Source organism: Camellia sinensis, chromosome 6, assembly GCF_055761805.1.
Source record: "Camellia sinensis isolate YWXY chromosome 6, ASM5576180v1, whole genome shotgun sequence".
Taxonomy (NCBI): Eukaryota; Viridiplantae; Streptophyta; class Magnoliopsida; order Ericales; family Theaceae; genus Camellia; species Camellia sinensis.
The window spans coordinates 152,777,226-152,790,774 of NC_138966.1; the positions used below are offsets into that span (position 1 = coordinate 152,777,226).

At 33.6% G+C, this 13,549-nt stretch overlaps 2 pseudogenes across 2 annotated transcripts; one reads left to right on the forward strand and one right to left on the reverse strand.

Annotated features, from left to right (window-relative positions):
• The first annotated feature begins 4,318 nt into the window (after nucleotides 1-4,318).
• On the forward strand, nucleotides 4,319-9,546 carry LOC114289025 (CO(2)-response secreted protease-like; annotated as a pseudogene). The gene is made up of 8 exons (XR_014333915.1): nucleotides 4,319-4,460; nucleotides 5,252-5,358; nucleotides 5,492-5,589; nucleotides 6,055-6,141; nucleotides 7,356-7,467; nucleotides 7,671-8,441; nucleotides 8,472-8,685; nucleotides 8,920-9,546. The product of XR_014333915.1 is annotated as a CO(2)-response secreted protease-like (transcript).
• A 469-nt stretch (nucleotides 9,547-10,015) lies between these two features.
• Nucleotides 10,016-12,296, reverse strand: LOC145793706 (peptidyl-prolyl cis-trans isomerase FKBP65-like; annotated as a pseudogene). Its single transcript, XR_014333917.1, has 10 exons — nucleotides 12,012-12,296; nucleotides 11,840-11,914; nucleotides 11,659-11,739; nucleotides 11,377-11,571; nucleotides 11,180-11,266; nucleotides 10,900-11,069; nucleotides 10,676-10,805; nucleotides 10,316-10,612; nucleotides 10,138-10,215; nucleotides 10,016-10,069 (listed from the first exon to the last, which is right to left on the reverse strand). The product of XR_014333917.1 is annotated as a peptidyl-prolyl cis-trans isomerase FKBP65-like (transcript).
• Nucleotides 12,297-13,549: the final 1,253 nt, after the last annotated feature.

Sequence of the window (13,549 nt, forward strand, 5' to 3'; positions counted from 1 at the left end):
AAAAAAATAGTGAAAGAGACTAAGTTGAAAGCCTATAATGACCTATACACTAGACTAGATAGTAAGGAGGGAAAGAAAGGGATATACAAACTTGCTAAGATAAGAGAAAGAAAAATAAGAGATTTTAATCAGGTTAAGTGCATTAAGGGCGAGGACTCTAAGGTGTTGGTAAATGATGAAAAGATTAAGAAGAGATAAAAGAACTAAATTGAGAAGTTGTTAAATGAAGAAAATGAAAGTAAGTAAAAAAGAGAGGAAGTATGCGGTAATAAGGAAAATCAGGACTATAGATTCTATCGTAGAATTAGGGACTTTGAAGTGGAGTTTGCACTTAAGAATATGAAATCGAATAAGGCTTTAGGACCTGGTGATATATCTATTGAAAGGTGGAAATGTTTGGGTAAGAAAGGAGTTATTTGGTTGACTAGGTTATTTAGCAAGATTTTGTTGACTAAGAAAATGCCAAAGTAATGGAGGAAAAGCATTTTAGTGCCAATATATAAGAATAAAGGAGATGTCCAAAATTACAACAACTATAGAGGAATCAAGTTAATGTGTCATACAATGAAAATGTGGGAAAGAGTGATGGAACGTCGATTACAAGATATAACAGAGATATCAGAGAATCAATTTGAGTTTATGCCTGGTAGGTCAACAATAGAAGCGATCTATCTTTTGAGGAGAGTAATAGAAAAGTATTGAGAAAAGAACATAGACATTCATATAATTTTTATCGATTTTGAGAAAGCGTATGATAGAATGCCTCGGGATATAATCTGGTGGGTGTTAGAAAAGAAAAGGGTGACAGAAGATTACATTGATGTGATTAGGGATATGTATGAAGGTGTGGTGACCACTATCAAATCGCATGTTGAAGAGACGAGTGAATTTTCAATTACTGTAGGATTACACCAAGGATCCACATTAAGTCCTTATTTTTTCACTTTAGTTATGGATAAGTTGATGTGCAATATTCAGGATGATGTGTCATGGTGTATGCTTTTTTGAGATAATATCGTGTTAGTGGATGAGACTAGAGAAGCAGTTAATGCTAAGTTAAAGATTTAGAGAAAAACACTTGAATCTAAAGGATTTAGGATAAGTAGAAGTAAGACAGAATATATAGAGTATAACTTTAGTAACCATGAGGAAATAGAGGAAAAGTAAAGATTGAGAACCAAAAACTACCTAGAAGTGAATATCTTAGTTATTTTGGATAGATTATCACAATGACCGGAGAGATTGGAGTAGATGTAATCTATAGAATTATGTCGGGTGGTTAAGTGGCGTAGTGCGTCTGGAGTATTGTGCGAAAAACAAGTACCTATTAAACTAAAAGGGAAGTTTTATAGAACGTCTATTAGACCAACGATATTGTATGAGACGGAATGTTGGGCAACTAAGAAACAACATGTAGATAAGATGAGTGTTGTTAAGATGAAGATGTTGATGGATGTGTGGCAAGACTAGAAAAGCAGAGTTAAAAATAAGCATATACGAGAATGGGTAAAAATTGTACTGATAAAAGATAAGTTGAGAGATAATAGATTGAGATAGTTTTGTCATATGTAACGGAGGCCAACAGAGGCAGTAGTGAAAAAGATGCGATACAGTGATGGTAGATAGTAGTATTAGGGGAAGGAATAAACCTAGATTGACGTGAACTAGTATAGTAAATAGAGATATAAATTTCCTTAATTTAACTAAAGAAATGGCCTTGAATAGAGTCGAGTGAAGAAAAAGGATTCATGCAGCCGACCCCATTTGATGAGATTTAAAGCTGGCACTACAAAAAATTAAGGTTTTGGAGACCAGAATTTAGGGACAAAATTATTTTTTAGAGACAAAATATTTTGTTGTGAAAAGTATCGTCATTATATTTTTAGCAATAAAAATTATACATTATTGATGAATTATTATCCTTTTAGGACCAAATTTTTTGTCTAAAAAAATAAACTATTTTGAGTCCAAATTATTTTGTTTCTAAAAGTCTATTTATTAGTAACATTTTCAAAATTTTGTCGCTAAAAACTTTGTATTTAACTTTTCGGGACGACCTTTTAACGATTATTCTCATGACGATAGAAATTGATCTCTAAATGTCTTTTGCAACAAAATTTTTCCTTTTACAAACCAAAACATTTGGTTTCTAAAACTCTTATATGTTGTAATGTGATTTGGTTTGGTTTTGATAAAATTTATAAATATTAATAATTAAAATTTTAATTTTTTATGAATTTATAATTATTTTATAAAAACACTACTAATACCAAAAATTTTCCTGGAAATAAATCAAGAATAAAGTGGAAGGTACAAAGAATAAATCGAAACAAAAGATGTGAGGAAAAAAAAAAGAAAACATAAACAAACAAAAAAAATTAAAATTAAAAAAATTTAATAGAATAAAAAAAAGGAGGAAAGTAAAATTGCACATGGGCTTCAAGTACGAGGAGTGCATGAAGCTTCTTCCTCGGCTCTTTTATGCTAGAAGTTTATTCTTACGTGTTCCAATTATTTTCTCAAATATGTCACGTATTTTTATTCTTCGCAAATGTATTTGTAAATTTAATTTTTTTGGGTGATTTTTCTAATTTTTTTATAAAATGAAAAAAAATATTTAGAAATAAATTTTTTAATAGAATAGATAGTTGTAAAAATAAAATTAAAAAATTGATTAATGTTTGCGAGATGACTCTTTGCGAAGAGAATTGAATTTTTAATTTTTTTAATTAAAAAATTGCTCAACGGGAATTAAATGTATTGAAATTGATAATTATATTTACATTATTTAATATATTATTATTAAATAATAATATCACATATTATATTAAAATTTTCTCCTTAAAATGCAACATTTAGTTGGGCTAGCATGCATAGCCCCCAAATCTAAAGTTTATATGGATGTCGAAATGAGCCATTTTTAAAGAATGTTTAAGTGAAGATTGATGAGTCCACAAAACAATCAAGTTGTCTTACAATAATCAATTCAGATTATTTAACACTTCAACATGTGTTTCTATAGTGCTTTAGCCTCCGTTTGGGAAGTGAGTTGGCTTTTTAATTTTTTTGACTATTTTAGTCTGGGCTTAAAAGCTTGGTTTGGGAAGGGCTTTTTGACTTTTTGACTTTTTGACTTTTTTTGTGAGAGAAGAATGTAATGATTATGGGTTAGATGTGATGTTTTGTTTGTTATGGCTAAAATAGCCTATTTTGCTTTTTATGACTAAAATAGCCAAAAGAGCCTACAAACTCACTTGCCAAACATAGGCTTAGTTGGCATGGAATAAGAAATTGAATTATAAGGTGGCACTTACATTGAATTTTGTGCCATTCCATTGCAACCAAACACAAGATTGCGAGGGATGAGCTAGTTTGAATGATAATGATAATGTGCCTTTTGAGAATTTGATAAAAAATTAATTTTTTAGTTTTTTATCAAGTTTTTTTTAAAAAAGTTATAAAAAAATTATTTAAAAAATCAATTTTTTTACTAAAAAGTCAACAAAAAAATCAAAAAATCAAATTTTTACTAATTTCTCAAAATACTCAAGTAAATCTTGTTGAAAAATAAGGGGGAAAATTAAATTAAATATCTAATCGTTTAAAACTTGACCAAACTTAACAATTGGATACTCTCAATGTATAAACTCAAACTCAATAATGTTCAAATATATACAAAATTTTTAATAGTAGTCTAAAAACCGATACCATATCGATAAGGTAATTTCGTAATTTTTATAACTTAAATAAAAAATAAAGAATAAAAAAGTGTTTGTTAATAGAGGGCATCCAATTCTCAAACATGCATGTTACTCTCTTTTTCAGTATATATAATTAATTATATAGAAAGTGAACTATAATAGACCGGGGCATACCTACATTATAGTATGTGAACCCACTAAAATTTGAGAGGTAATTGGAGTTGATTCACTATTTTAACAAATATTTTGTAATGTTATAGGATAACTCAAAAAATTAAATGATATTTTGAAATTTCATCAAATTGACCCTACTAAATTATTTAGTTGAAGAGAATACCTAATTTTAACATAAAAAAATATTGAAAAAGTTCGCCAAAATGTTATTCTTATTGAAAATTTAATTCAAAATAATAAAAAAAAATAAAATAGGATGTCGCTAGCTTTTTAAATTTTTGATTTTTTTTGGTAACTTAAATACTATAAATCCTAACTTTGCCACTGATGCTTTTCTTCTCTTCTAAGCAAGTTTCCACAACTGAAAAATCAAAAGTTAAAAAAAAAAATAATAATTAATCTCTCCTTCAACTCAGCCTACAAATAGTTGGGTTAGTAAGCAACTCCTTTCATAATTTCTTCAACTTTACTCACTTGCAGGGGAGCAATTGAACCAAATATTTCATGGCTAGTCTCCACCAACTTTGCATGCTCTATCTATTTTGTCTTCTTATCTCTCCCATTGCATCTAACCAAATCCCCCAGGTAAACACATATGGTTTTCTAACTAAATTATCTTTATTTTTATTTTATTTTTTTTCCATATTGATGAGAAAAAAAATAATAAAAAAAGGAGTAATTTGAAACCAGTTAAACCACAACTATCTTAAAGATGAAGATTTCCTCTCTTTTATTTCATTTGGTCACTAAGCAGAGCTTTCTCAGAATTTTTTTCCATTTTTTTTAATAACAAAATTTCATATTTATCTTAGATTTTGTTTGATAGATCTCTATAAATAAGTAACAAAATTATAAATTTTGTCCCCAAATTTTTTTTTCCTTTGATCAAAAATTTCGAGATTTTAAAGTACTGAAGAAAAAAAAAAGAAAAACACTTGACATGTCACTTAGTAATGTTATAGGCGCAACTCAAATTTTAGCAGATTCATGGCATTATGGTCCTTGGGTAGCACTTGAAACTCATAAATAAGGTTAATGAAACTTTACAAAGACTTGAGAAAAAATCTAGCAAAATCGATTATAGAATCGAATACAATCTTCTCATATGAGGTGTGTTCTCACTTTTTTGTGGGTTCCGGACTCATGTGAGTGTCTAAATAGGACCTATCTCATAATTGTATTTCATTCTGTAATTAATTTATGTATAAATAAAAAAAATTTGAAAAATTAGTGGTGTGCAAGTGCATGTTATGATTTGCCCTCTTTTATTTCATTTTTTAAATTTTTTTAATGGCCTCTAAGCAGAGCATTCTTACATTTTGGATATGCAAATTTGTATTTAATCACTACCTAGAGCTGTTAATATCATAATGCAGCCTTATGTCATATATATGGGGAGTTCAATAAATGGAAATGGAGGAGGCAATGCCACTGTTGCAGAGTTAGCAGCACGTCTGCAACTATTATCATCCATCATTCCAAGGTTGTTAAATCTTGTGATCTTTTTTCAATAACAAGAACTAAAATTTGACTATTAATCAACTGAATTTGAAGAAAAACACTAATTCTTTGTGAATTTTTTTTCCCATTTTTTTTTTTAATTTTGTTATGGGCAGTCAAGAGAGTGAGAGAGTATCTCTACTCAATTTTTACAGTCACGCATTTAAGGGGTTCTCTGCAATGCTTACGGAGAATGAAGCTGCCTTACTATCTGGTAAATTAAATTCTCTTCTTTGTTCTGTTCTCTTCATGTTTAAGCTTCTTTCACATGAAGATGATTAGCTTAAATTATTAAATTACTTTCTCTTTTTTTTTTCTTTTTTTCTTTTTTCTTTTTTTTTTTGTACATATGAAGATGAATATAATTGCTACTCACGCAAAAAAAGGGGGGGGGGGGGTAAATGGCACTATACCTCTTTTAAGGTGTGAATTAATATACATCAAACTCCACATATTTAATTACATTGAGAATACAGTTTTAATTGACATAAGAGTTTGTCTTATTTTCATCAGTAATTTGTTAGTTTTGTAGACAGAAAAATAATATGTTGTTATCTTTTTTACACTAAAATTTATATTTTACTTTGTTTATTGTTGTGTCTACACTATCTACATTGTATGATTGCTCAAATGGAGTGATAATAGATTAATCAATTAATTCATGAAATTGTGAAAACAGGCCATGACGAAATTGTATCAGTCTTCCCTGATCCTATACTTTAACTTCATGCAACAAGATCTTGGGACTTCTTGGATTCAGAATCTGGCATTCGATCATCACACAAATATCAACACATAACAAGCGATGTCATAATCGGAGTAATAGACACAAATAATAATACCTTCTATACTGTTTTTGCATTTCCACGTTGAAAATCCTAAGTGATTCGTGATTAGATCAAGATTCAAATATTCCAAATCCCAAAAATCCAAAACACACAATCTAAATCAACAAGTACTTACGAAAGTGATTTAGATTGTTTGTTTTTCAGAATAAATAATAAATCGACACAAACGATTTTTACGTGGAAAAAACCACAATTGGACACCTCTAACTGTGATTAAAAAACCACGGGCGAAACACCACTAATCAATCCACTACTGAAGTAAGAAAGATTACAAAGATAACATACAAATTACCCAACTCAGTCAATTTGTCTTCGAATCTTCTGTAACTCTTTCTCCACGACTTCGTCTCGGAACTGATCAATCCTGAAGTTGATTCCACAACCTCACTTGTCGAATTAACGACTACGTATAAGATCAAACGCCTTTTGAAACTATACGCTTGAATCTTCGGAATCCACCGAAGAGAACTCTCTCTTGAATTTAAAGTAACCAACTCCTTGATGTATGTATTTTAGATCATGAGTGAAGAACTCTTCTCAAAACATCAAGGAAAACTCACCAAAACTTCAGAAGTACACCTCAAACAAAACCCTAGGACTCTTGAATAAGATCTAGGAAAAGTAAACCTAAAACAGACCCAACAGGCGAATATATAGAATCTGGGATTGCGCGGTCCGCTCGAGCGTGGGTCTTCCCGCTCGAGCGGAGACTTCAAATTTTGCGATTTCATACAGGCTCCACGCTCGAGCGTCGGTTTTGACGCTCGAGCGTCGAATCACACCATCCAGTACTTTTTCAGGCGACTGCAGAGATGCTGAAAGCTTCTAATCCCCGCTCGAGCGTACCTTTCCCCGCTCGAGCGGGGAGACCAAAATTTGAAAAACTGGAAAACTGAAACCTGTAACAACCTTGGTTTTGATCCATGGATTTTGACAACAAAGGGTCCTAACACACGTATTTATAATTTTCACTTATATACGATATACTAATACTAATGTCTAAGCATCATGGGTTTTTTTATTATTAAGTGTTGCTAATCTAAATTTGAAACTAATGCTAGATGTATTGTTGTTAATGTTAGGTACTTGTGGACTAGTTTTTTCTTTCTAATTTGATTATATTTATTTTTAGGCATATGGCCTGAGTCTCCAAGTTTCAATGATGATGGCATTGGAGAAATCCCTTCAAGATGGAAAGGAATTTGCATGGAAGGACCTGACTTTAACAAGTCTAGCTGTAATAGGTAATTATACATACTTTTTTTTCCCAGCAGGTGATAGTGCCAAACCAAATTAAGCCTTGTATCCCAATCAAGTGAAGCTGGTTATATAGATCTTTTTTCGCCATTCTGCTCTATCAGAATACCCTTATAATAAGTTCAAGTTAGACTAACGCGGCTATTGATAAAAATTGTAAGATATTTTTTATGATCTTGGTCTGTAACAGGAAGATAATAGGAGCCAGATACTACAACATCCAAGATTTCTCAATCCAACCAAACTCTAATCTTAAAAAGACTCGTCACATCACTGGCTCACCGAGAGATTTTAATGGCCATGGAACTCATGCAACATCTATTGCAGCTGGTATAACAGTACCAAATGCTAATTACTATGGCCTAGCAAAGGGTATAGCAAGAGGTGGCTCACCTTCCGCTAGGATTGCTAGTTACAGGGCTTGCTCAAAGGATGGTTGTTCTGGTTCAGTCATACTCAAAGCCATTGATGATGCAATTAAAGATGGAGTTGATATAACCTCAATTTCCATTGGAATGAATTATCAATAAGACCTTTTGCATGATACTATAGCCATTGGAGCCTTTCATGCTGAACAAATGGGAGTTATGGTAGTTTGTTCTGGAGGGAACGATGGACCTTCTCCTTTTACTGTCGTTAATTCTGCCCCGTGGATGTTTTCTGTTGCAGCTTCTACTATTGATCGCGATTTCAAGTCGACCATAGTTCTTGGAAATGGGAAAATTTTCTTTCTTTTTAAAGAATCTATATTGACAAATTTTATAACCATCGATTTAGGAACCCAACTGCAACCATACTTCCAACAACTGAAATTCGAAAGTGCACACCAGCTCCTGTTGTTGCTTATATCTCATCAAGGGGTCCCGGATGGCTTACACAAAACATTCTTAAGGTCAAATTTGTCACCTATCGTTTTTTTTTTTTTTTTCTATTTTTTGTTTCTTTGATTGGCCACAATAAGGTTAAACCTTAATAACTGTTTGTTCTTTAGCCAGATATAATGGCTCCGGGTGTTGCAATTTTGGCGGCAACGATGCCAAACAAGGAAGATGGAAGTGTTCCAATAGGAAAGGCACCATCATTGTTTGATTTAAGATCTGGAACATGGATGGCTTGCCCACATGTCAGCGGGGCTGCTGCATTTATTAAATCGGTGCATCATAGATGGAGTTCCTCCATGATCAAATTGGCACTTATGACAACAGGTACATAGTTGTAGCCAAAAAAAAAACCTATTTCATGTAATGCCAAATCATTTTTGAGTATTTTTCTAATTGCTATTAGCTAAATAATGAAACTGACAACTGTGTTATTTCACTCATCAACTACATTTATTAGTGTATAATTCAAAACTTATTTCTTAGTCCCCATTTTCAATTTTCATGTTAATTCAAATACGGATTAAATTGAAACAATTTTCTGTGTTTTGGATTTTGCAGGTGTTGTGTTCAATAACATTGGAAGACCTTTGACAAATAGCTCGAATCAGATTGCAAATCCACTTGAAATGGGCGTCGGAGAAATAAACCCAATCAAAGCTCTTAATCCTTGCTTAGTATTCGAAGCCACCTTAAAAGATTACTTAAATTTTCTCTGTTATTATGGAATTTCACAGAAAATGATAAGATTAATCTCAAAGACAAACTTTAGCTGTCCAAAAGACTCTAACCAGGATCTAATCTCCAACATTAATTACCCATCGATTTCCATAGGCAAACTCAATAGACATCAAGGGTTCAAAATTGTTGAAAGAACCATAACCAATGTAGGATCTCCAAATTCCTCCTATGTTTCCTCCATCGATGCTCCACCATGTTTGGTAGTAAAGGTGTCTCCGAAAAATATTGATTTCGCCAAAGCGGCTTCAACAAGAGCATCATTTAACATCTCGTTTCAAGGCAAAGAAGAAGCTTCAAGGGGTTACAAGTTTGGAGCTATCACATGGTCTGATGGTCGGCATGATGTTCGAATAGTATTTGCAGTGAATATTGAATAATTGGAATTGTTGTTGCAAGGAATTATTGACAGTGTTTTTGACTAGTATCTTTTATTCTTTTTGGTAATCATGTGAACAATAGTAAATTTGGGTATTTTGATGCAACTTTCTCATTTACTGGTTGACCCTATTTTAATCAAATCTTATAAATATTATGCTCTCGAGGTATCATAAGTTATATTCTCAACCTCATCTAATAAATAATTAAATTAAAAAATCAAATTTTCAACAAAGAAACACATTAACTTAAATCAAATCAAATTCATAGATAGTAAAAAGTGTACCATACATCCCACCTTTAAATTTGACTCAATTCAGTTATTTTATAACAGATTTCATCCATGACCCAGTAATTGATTGACTAGCTCAAAGCAATTAGTATCCTAAAGAAATTTGACACACAACCATCCTTCTACATAGTAGAAATCAAGCGACAACTCTATACTTTATACACAGACACTTCACTTCTATATTTTCACCACATATGAGAGAGAGCAACCATATTAGGACACTTTAACTAGACACCAGCTACATGATTATTATGCCTTGCTATCTATGGTCATGGGCACTGCTTCCTGCTTTGCTGCTGCATTCTGCATTTTAAAACATGTGAATCAGTAAAAGAGCAACAACAGAAGCTCTTTAAACTCACAATGCTTACAGTTGTGTTAATTTGCTTCATCTTTGCAAACATGTTGCCATAGAATTGGGCATCCTTCTTGTTGTACTCCTTTACTTTCTGCTTCAAAATCTTGTACTCAAGTTTCACATCCCTACAACACATACCCCAATATATCATCTCCAAAACATAAATATATATTTAAATAAACAAAAAAAACCTGATAGTTGATCTGGATTTAGTTCCTAGGTGGGCAAATTTCAAGTGCTTTCTTTATATCTATTTCTGCCAAATCCAAATCAACAAGTTGGATGTATGCCTGTGCCCTCCTGTAAAGTGCTTTCACATTCCTACCGTCAATTTCCAAGACCTTAGTGCAGAGCTTCTCCGCTTGCTTGTAGTCTTTTAGTTTCAACTTACAAGCGGCATTGTTCAAATTGCAAGGAACTTTGAGCACCTTTGCCTGTTGCTTCTCGTCATCACTATATGTGGAGTCATATTCAACGAATTTCACAGCCTGTGGCTCAGAAGGGAAAAAAAAGGGTTATCAGGAAGTATTTAATTAACCACAAAATAACACCTTTTCATATCTCTTTGAGGCTCTCTCGTATTTGCCACCCTTGAACAATGCATTCCCTTCTTCTTTCTTCTTTCTTCTTTCCAGCAGCTTCAACCTTCTCCTGTGTACTCATTTCCCAAGATTCTTTTTCCTATAGTTGCAAGTTTTTTAAGCACTAGTGTTAGTCCCACTCAATCCACATAAAAAACAAATCAGATAGGGGAAGTATTTAATTTCACACTAACCTTCACAAAGGAGACCATCTCGATCTCGTAATACACAGTGGAATTGGCAGGTATAACAGCTAATTCATGGTGTGATGCGGATGAACCAAAAGCATAATCTGGATGAATTGTTACAAGCGCAATCTCTCCCTTCTTCATTGTTTTGATAGGTTTATCAAGTCCATCAATAACTTGTTATGTTCAAAATTCAATCCCAAGTCAAGCTTAGAATGATTTAGAAAACAAGAAACTCAAAAATCTTCAAAAAAAATGCTAATATAGCCAAGATTATGCTAATTACCTTCATCTATTTTGAATTCAAATGGCTCCTCATCATGTCCCTTCTTCAGAAAGACAGTCTCGTCTTGCAGCTTCCCAATCAATTTTACTGTCCCACAACAGAAAGGTAGAATATAAAATTATAGGACTGCCCAATCTCTAACATGAAGTAAATAATAAATTATTTTACTATGTTTTTTGTCCACATAGATTAGTTACCTTGAACAACTGCTCCATCATTTGGACGCTCGTATCCCTCTCCTTCCTTCAATATTTTCTTTGAAACCTTCTTATCATTGGTAATTTCTGAAACAACTTTCCATGAAACCAATTCAAGATTTATCTGAAGAGTGGCATTTGGTGGCACGGCACATTCCTCACCAATTGTTGGTCTGCCCTTCTCCCCAAATGCATCTGTGGCAATTTACAAAAATTTATGAAAATTTAACGCCATACTACTTATCATAGCAGAGGTTCAAGCGATACTTTAAGTGAACTTACATTGTGGCTTCACTGTCAGATGGACCATTTCACCCTTTTTCATTGTTTTCACAGCTTTTGACAGGGCAGGACAGAAATACCCTGCACAAAGGATCACCATGTCAAGAAATACTTGAAAATAACCTATAAACCAAGAAGATAAAAGAAAAACGATATTAAAACTAATTTCAACAATACAAACCATTTCCAACAGTGAATTCCACCCCATCAGATTTTGACACAAGTGTTCCATCCTCAAGCCGAGCTTCATACTTAACTGCAAGAATGAACATGAGGTTGCACAAGATGTCAATAATTCAATGTTATCTAGTTAAAAAAAAAAAAAAAAAAAAAAAAATAGATAGAACATATACCAAATACTTCATCCAGATCTTTGGGGTTCTGCCACTGCTCTCCTTCGTTGAGTATCTTCTTAATTATCCCTCCATCCTTGCAGATGTCCTTGACACTAGTCCAAGATAGCAACTCAACATCAAATTGAAGGGTTGCATTAGGAGGAATAGTTGGTGGGGATCCAGACTCGCCATAAGCCAGCTCGGGAGGTATCGTGAAGATGGCTTGTTCACCTTTCTTCATAGATTTGATACCTTCATCCCATCCTTTTATCATTTGTCCTGAAATACAAAGAGAGAGTTAGCATTTCACAATTTACACCATTTCCCTAGTCTCTTCAAGACAAGGGAACTCCAAATTTTAAGGGGAGTCTTCAGGTCTGTTTAGTGCATCTCCTAGCATGTTGAAAATTGATGATCAGAAACCAAAATCTAAACGCATCTCTTTCCCCCCCCCCCCCCAAAACTCTAATTTCAGGAACATGACAACTTTATACAATAGCAATAACAACTCTAGTATCATTTATTCATACATGTTTGACATGTAGGTGAATGTATTTCTCATGGCCTATCCGAAGAGGTAACGGCAAAAGCTATGCTCCTCATGGCAACAGGATACGAGAACGTCTCCCATTGACAACAGGATGCTCCCAATAAGGGGAGTCTCAATCACTATTATCAAAGGGGACTTAATCTACGATGATTTATTATTGGAATTTACGAAAATTGAAATGTTCACTCCAAATTATCATCATCGTCACAAAAATGAAAACTTTTTTTTCTAAATGCAATCAACAAATTTTATATTTTCATGATATTGGTAATTTCTTCTCGAACACAGAATTATCTATGTGGGGGCCGGAACGTACTCTAGAAGACAGATATTACTCGGCTCTTTCCTGCACGATCAGGAAGCCGAATAAAATAGATAAGCCGAGTAGATACTGAACTATGGAGCCAAGTAAATAAAAGGATAATGAGTGAAAAGTGGACCTGGCCTCGAGGCCCAGGAAACGAGTATAAATAAAGGAAAAACAGACTAAGAAAGGTATGTGAGAATTGTTGTGCTTAATTTAGAATATAAGTAATCTTGAGTGTTGAGACTGATTCGTCCGTCGAAGTGCTAATTCTGGCACCCCCGACCGGAGTGTTTATTCCTTTTCAGGTGACTATCAGCGGATCACGAGCGTCTCCGAGGATCAGAAGAGTATTTCCAAACCACTTCTCCACAATTGGCGCCGTCTGTGGGAATACACAAGCATATCCATGGCGGGCGTGACGGAAGGCCCTCCAATAATCACTGATGAAACCCCGCAGATAGACGATTTCACTCCAACAAACATGCATGGACCGGAGATTATCCCAGCAAGACGAGCTTTGCACTTCGCCTCACATTCGACTCTAGAGCATGAGGCAATGCAAGCGATCATGGAACATGCAAAGCAAAACGAGCAAAGGTTGGAGAACATGATCGTTGAAAACGAGCGTCTCCGTCAGGATTTGGCCTTGGAAGTAGCAAAGTCCAAACAAGCCGTGCGCCATGATCCGGAACGACCTCT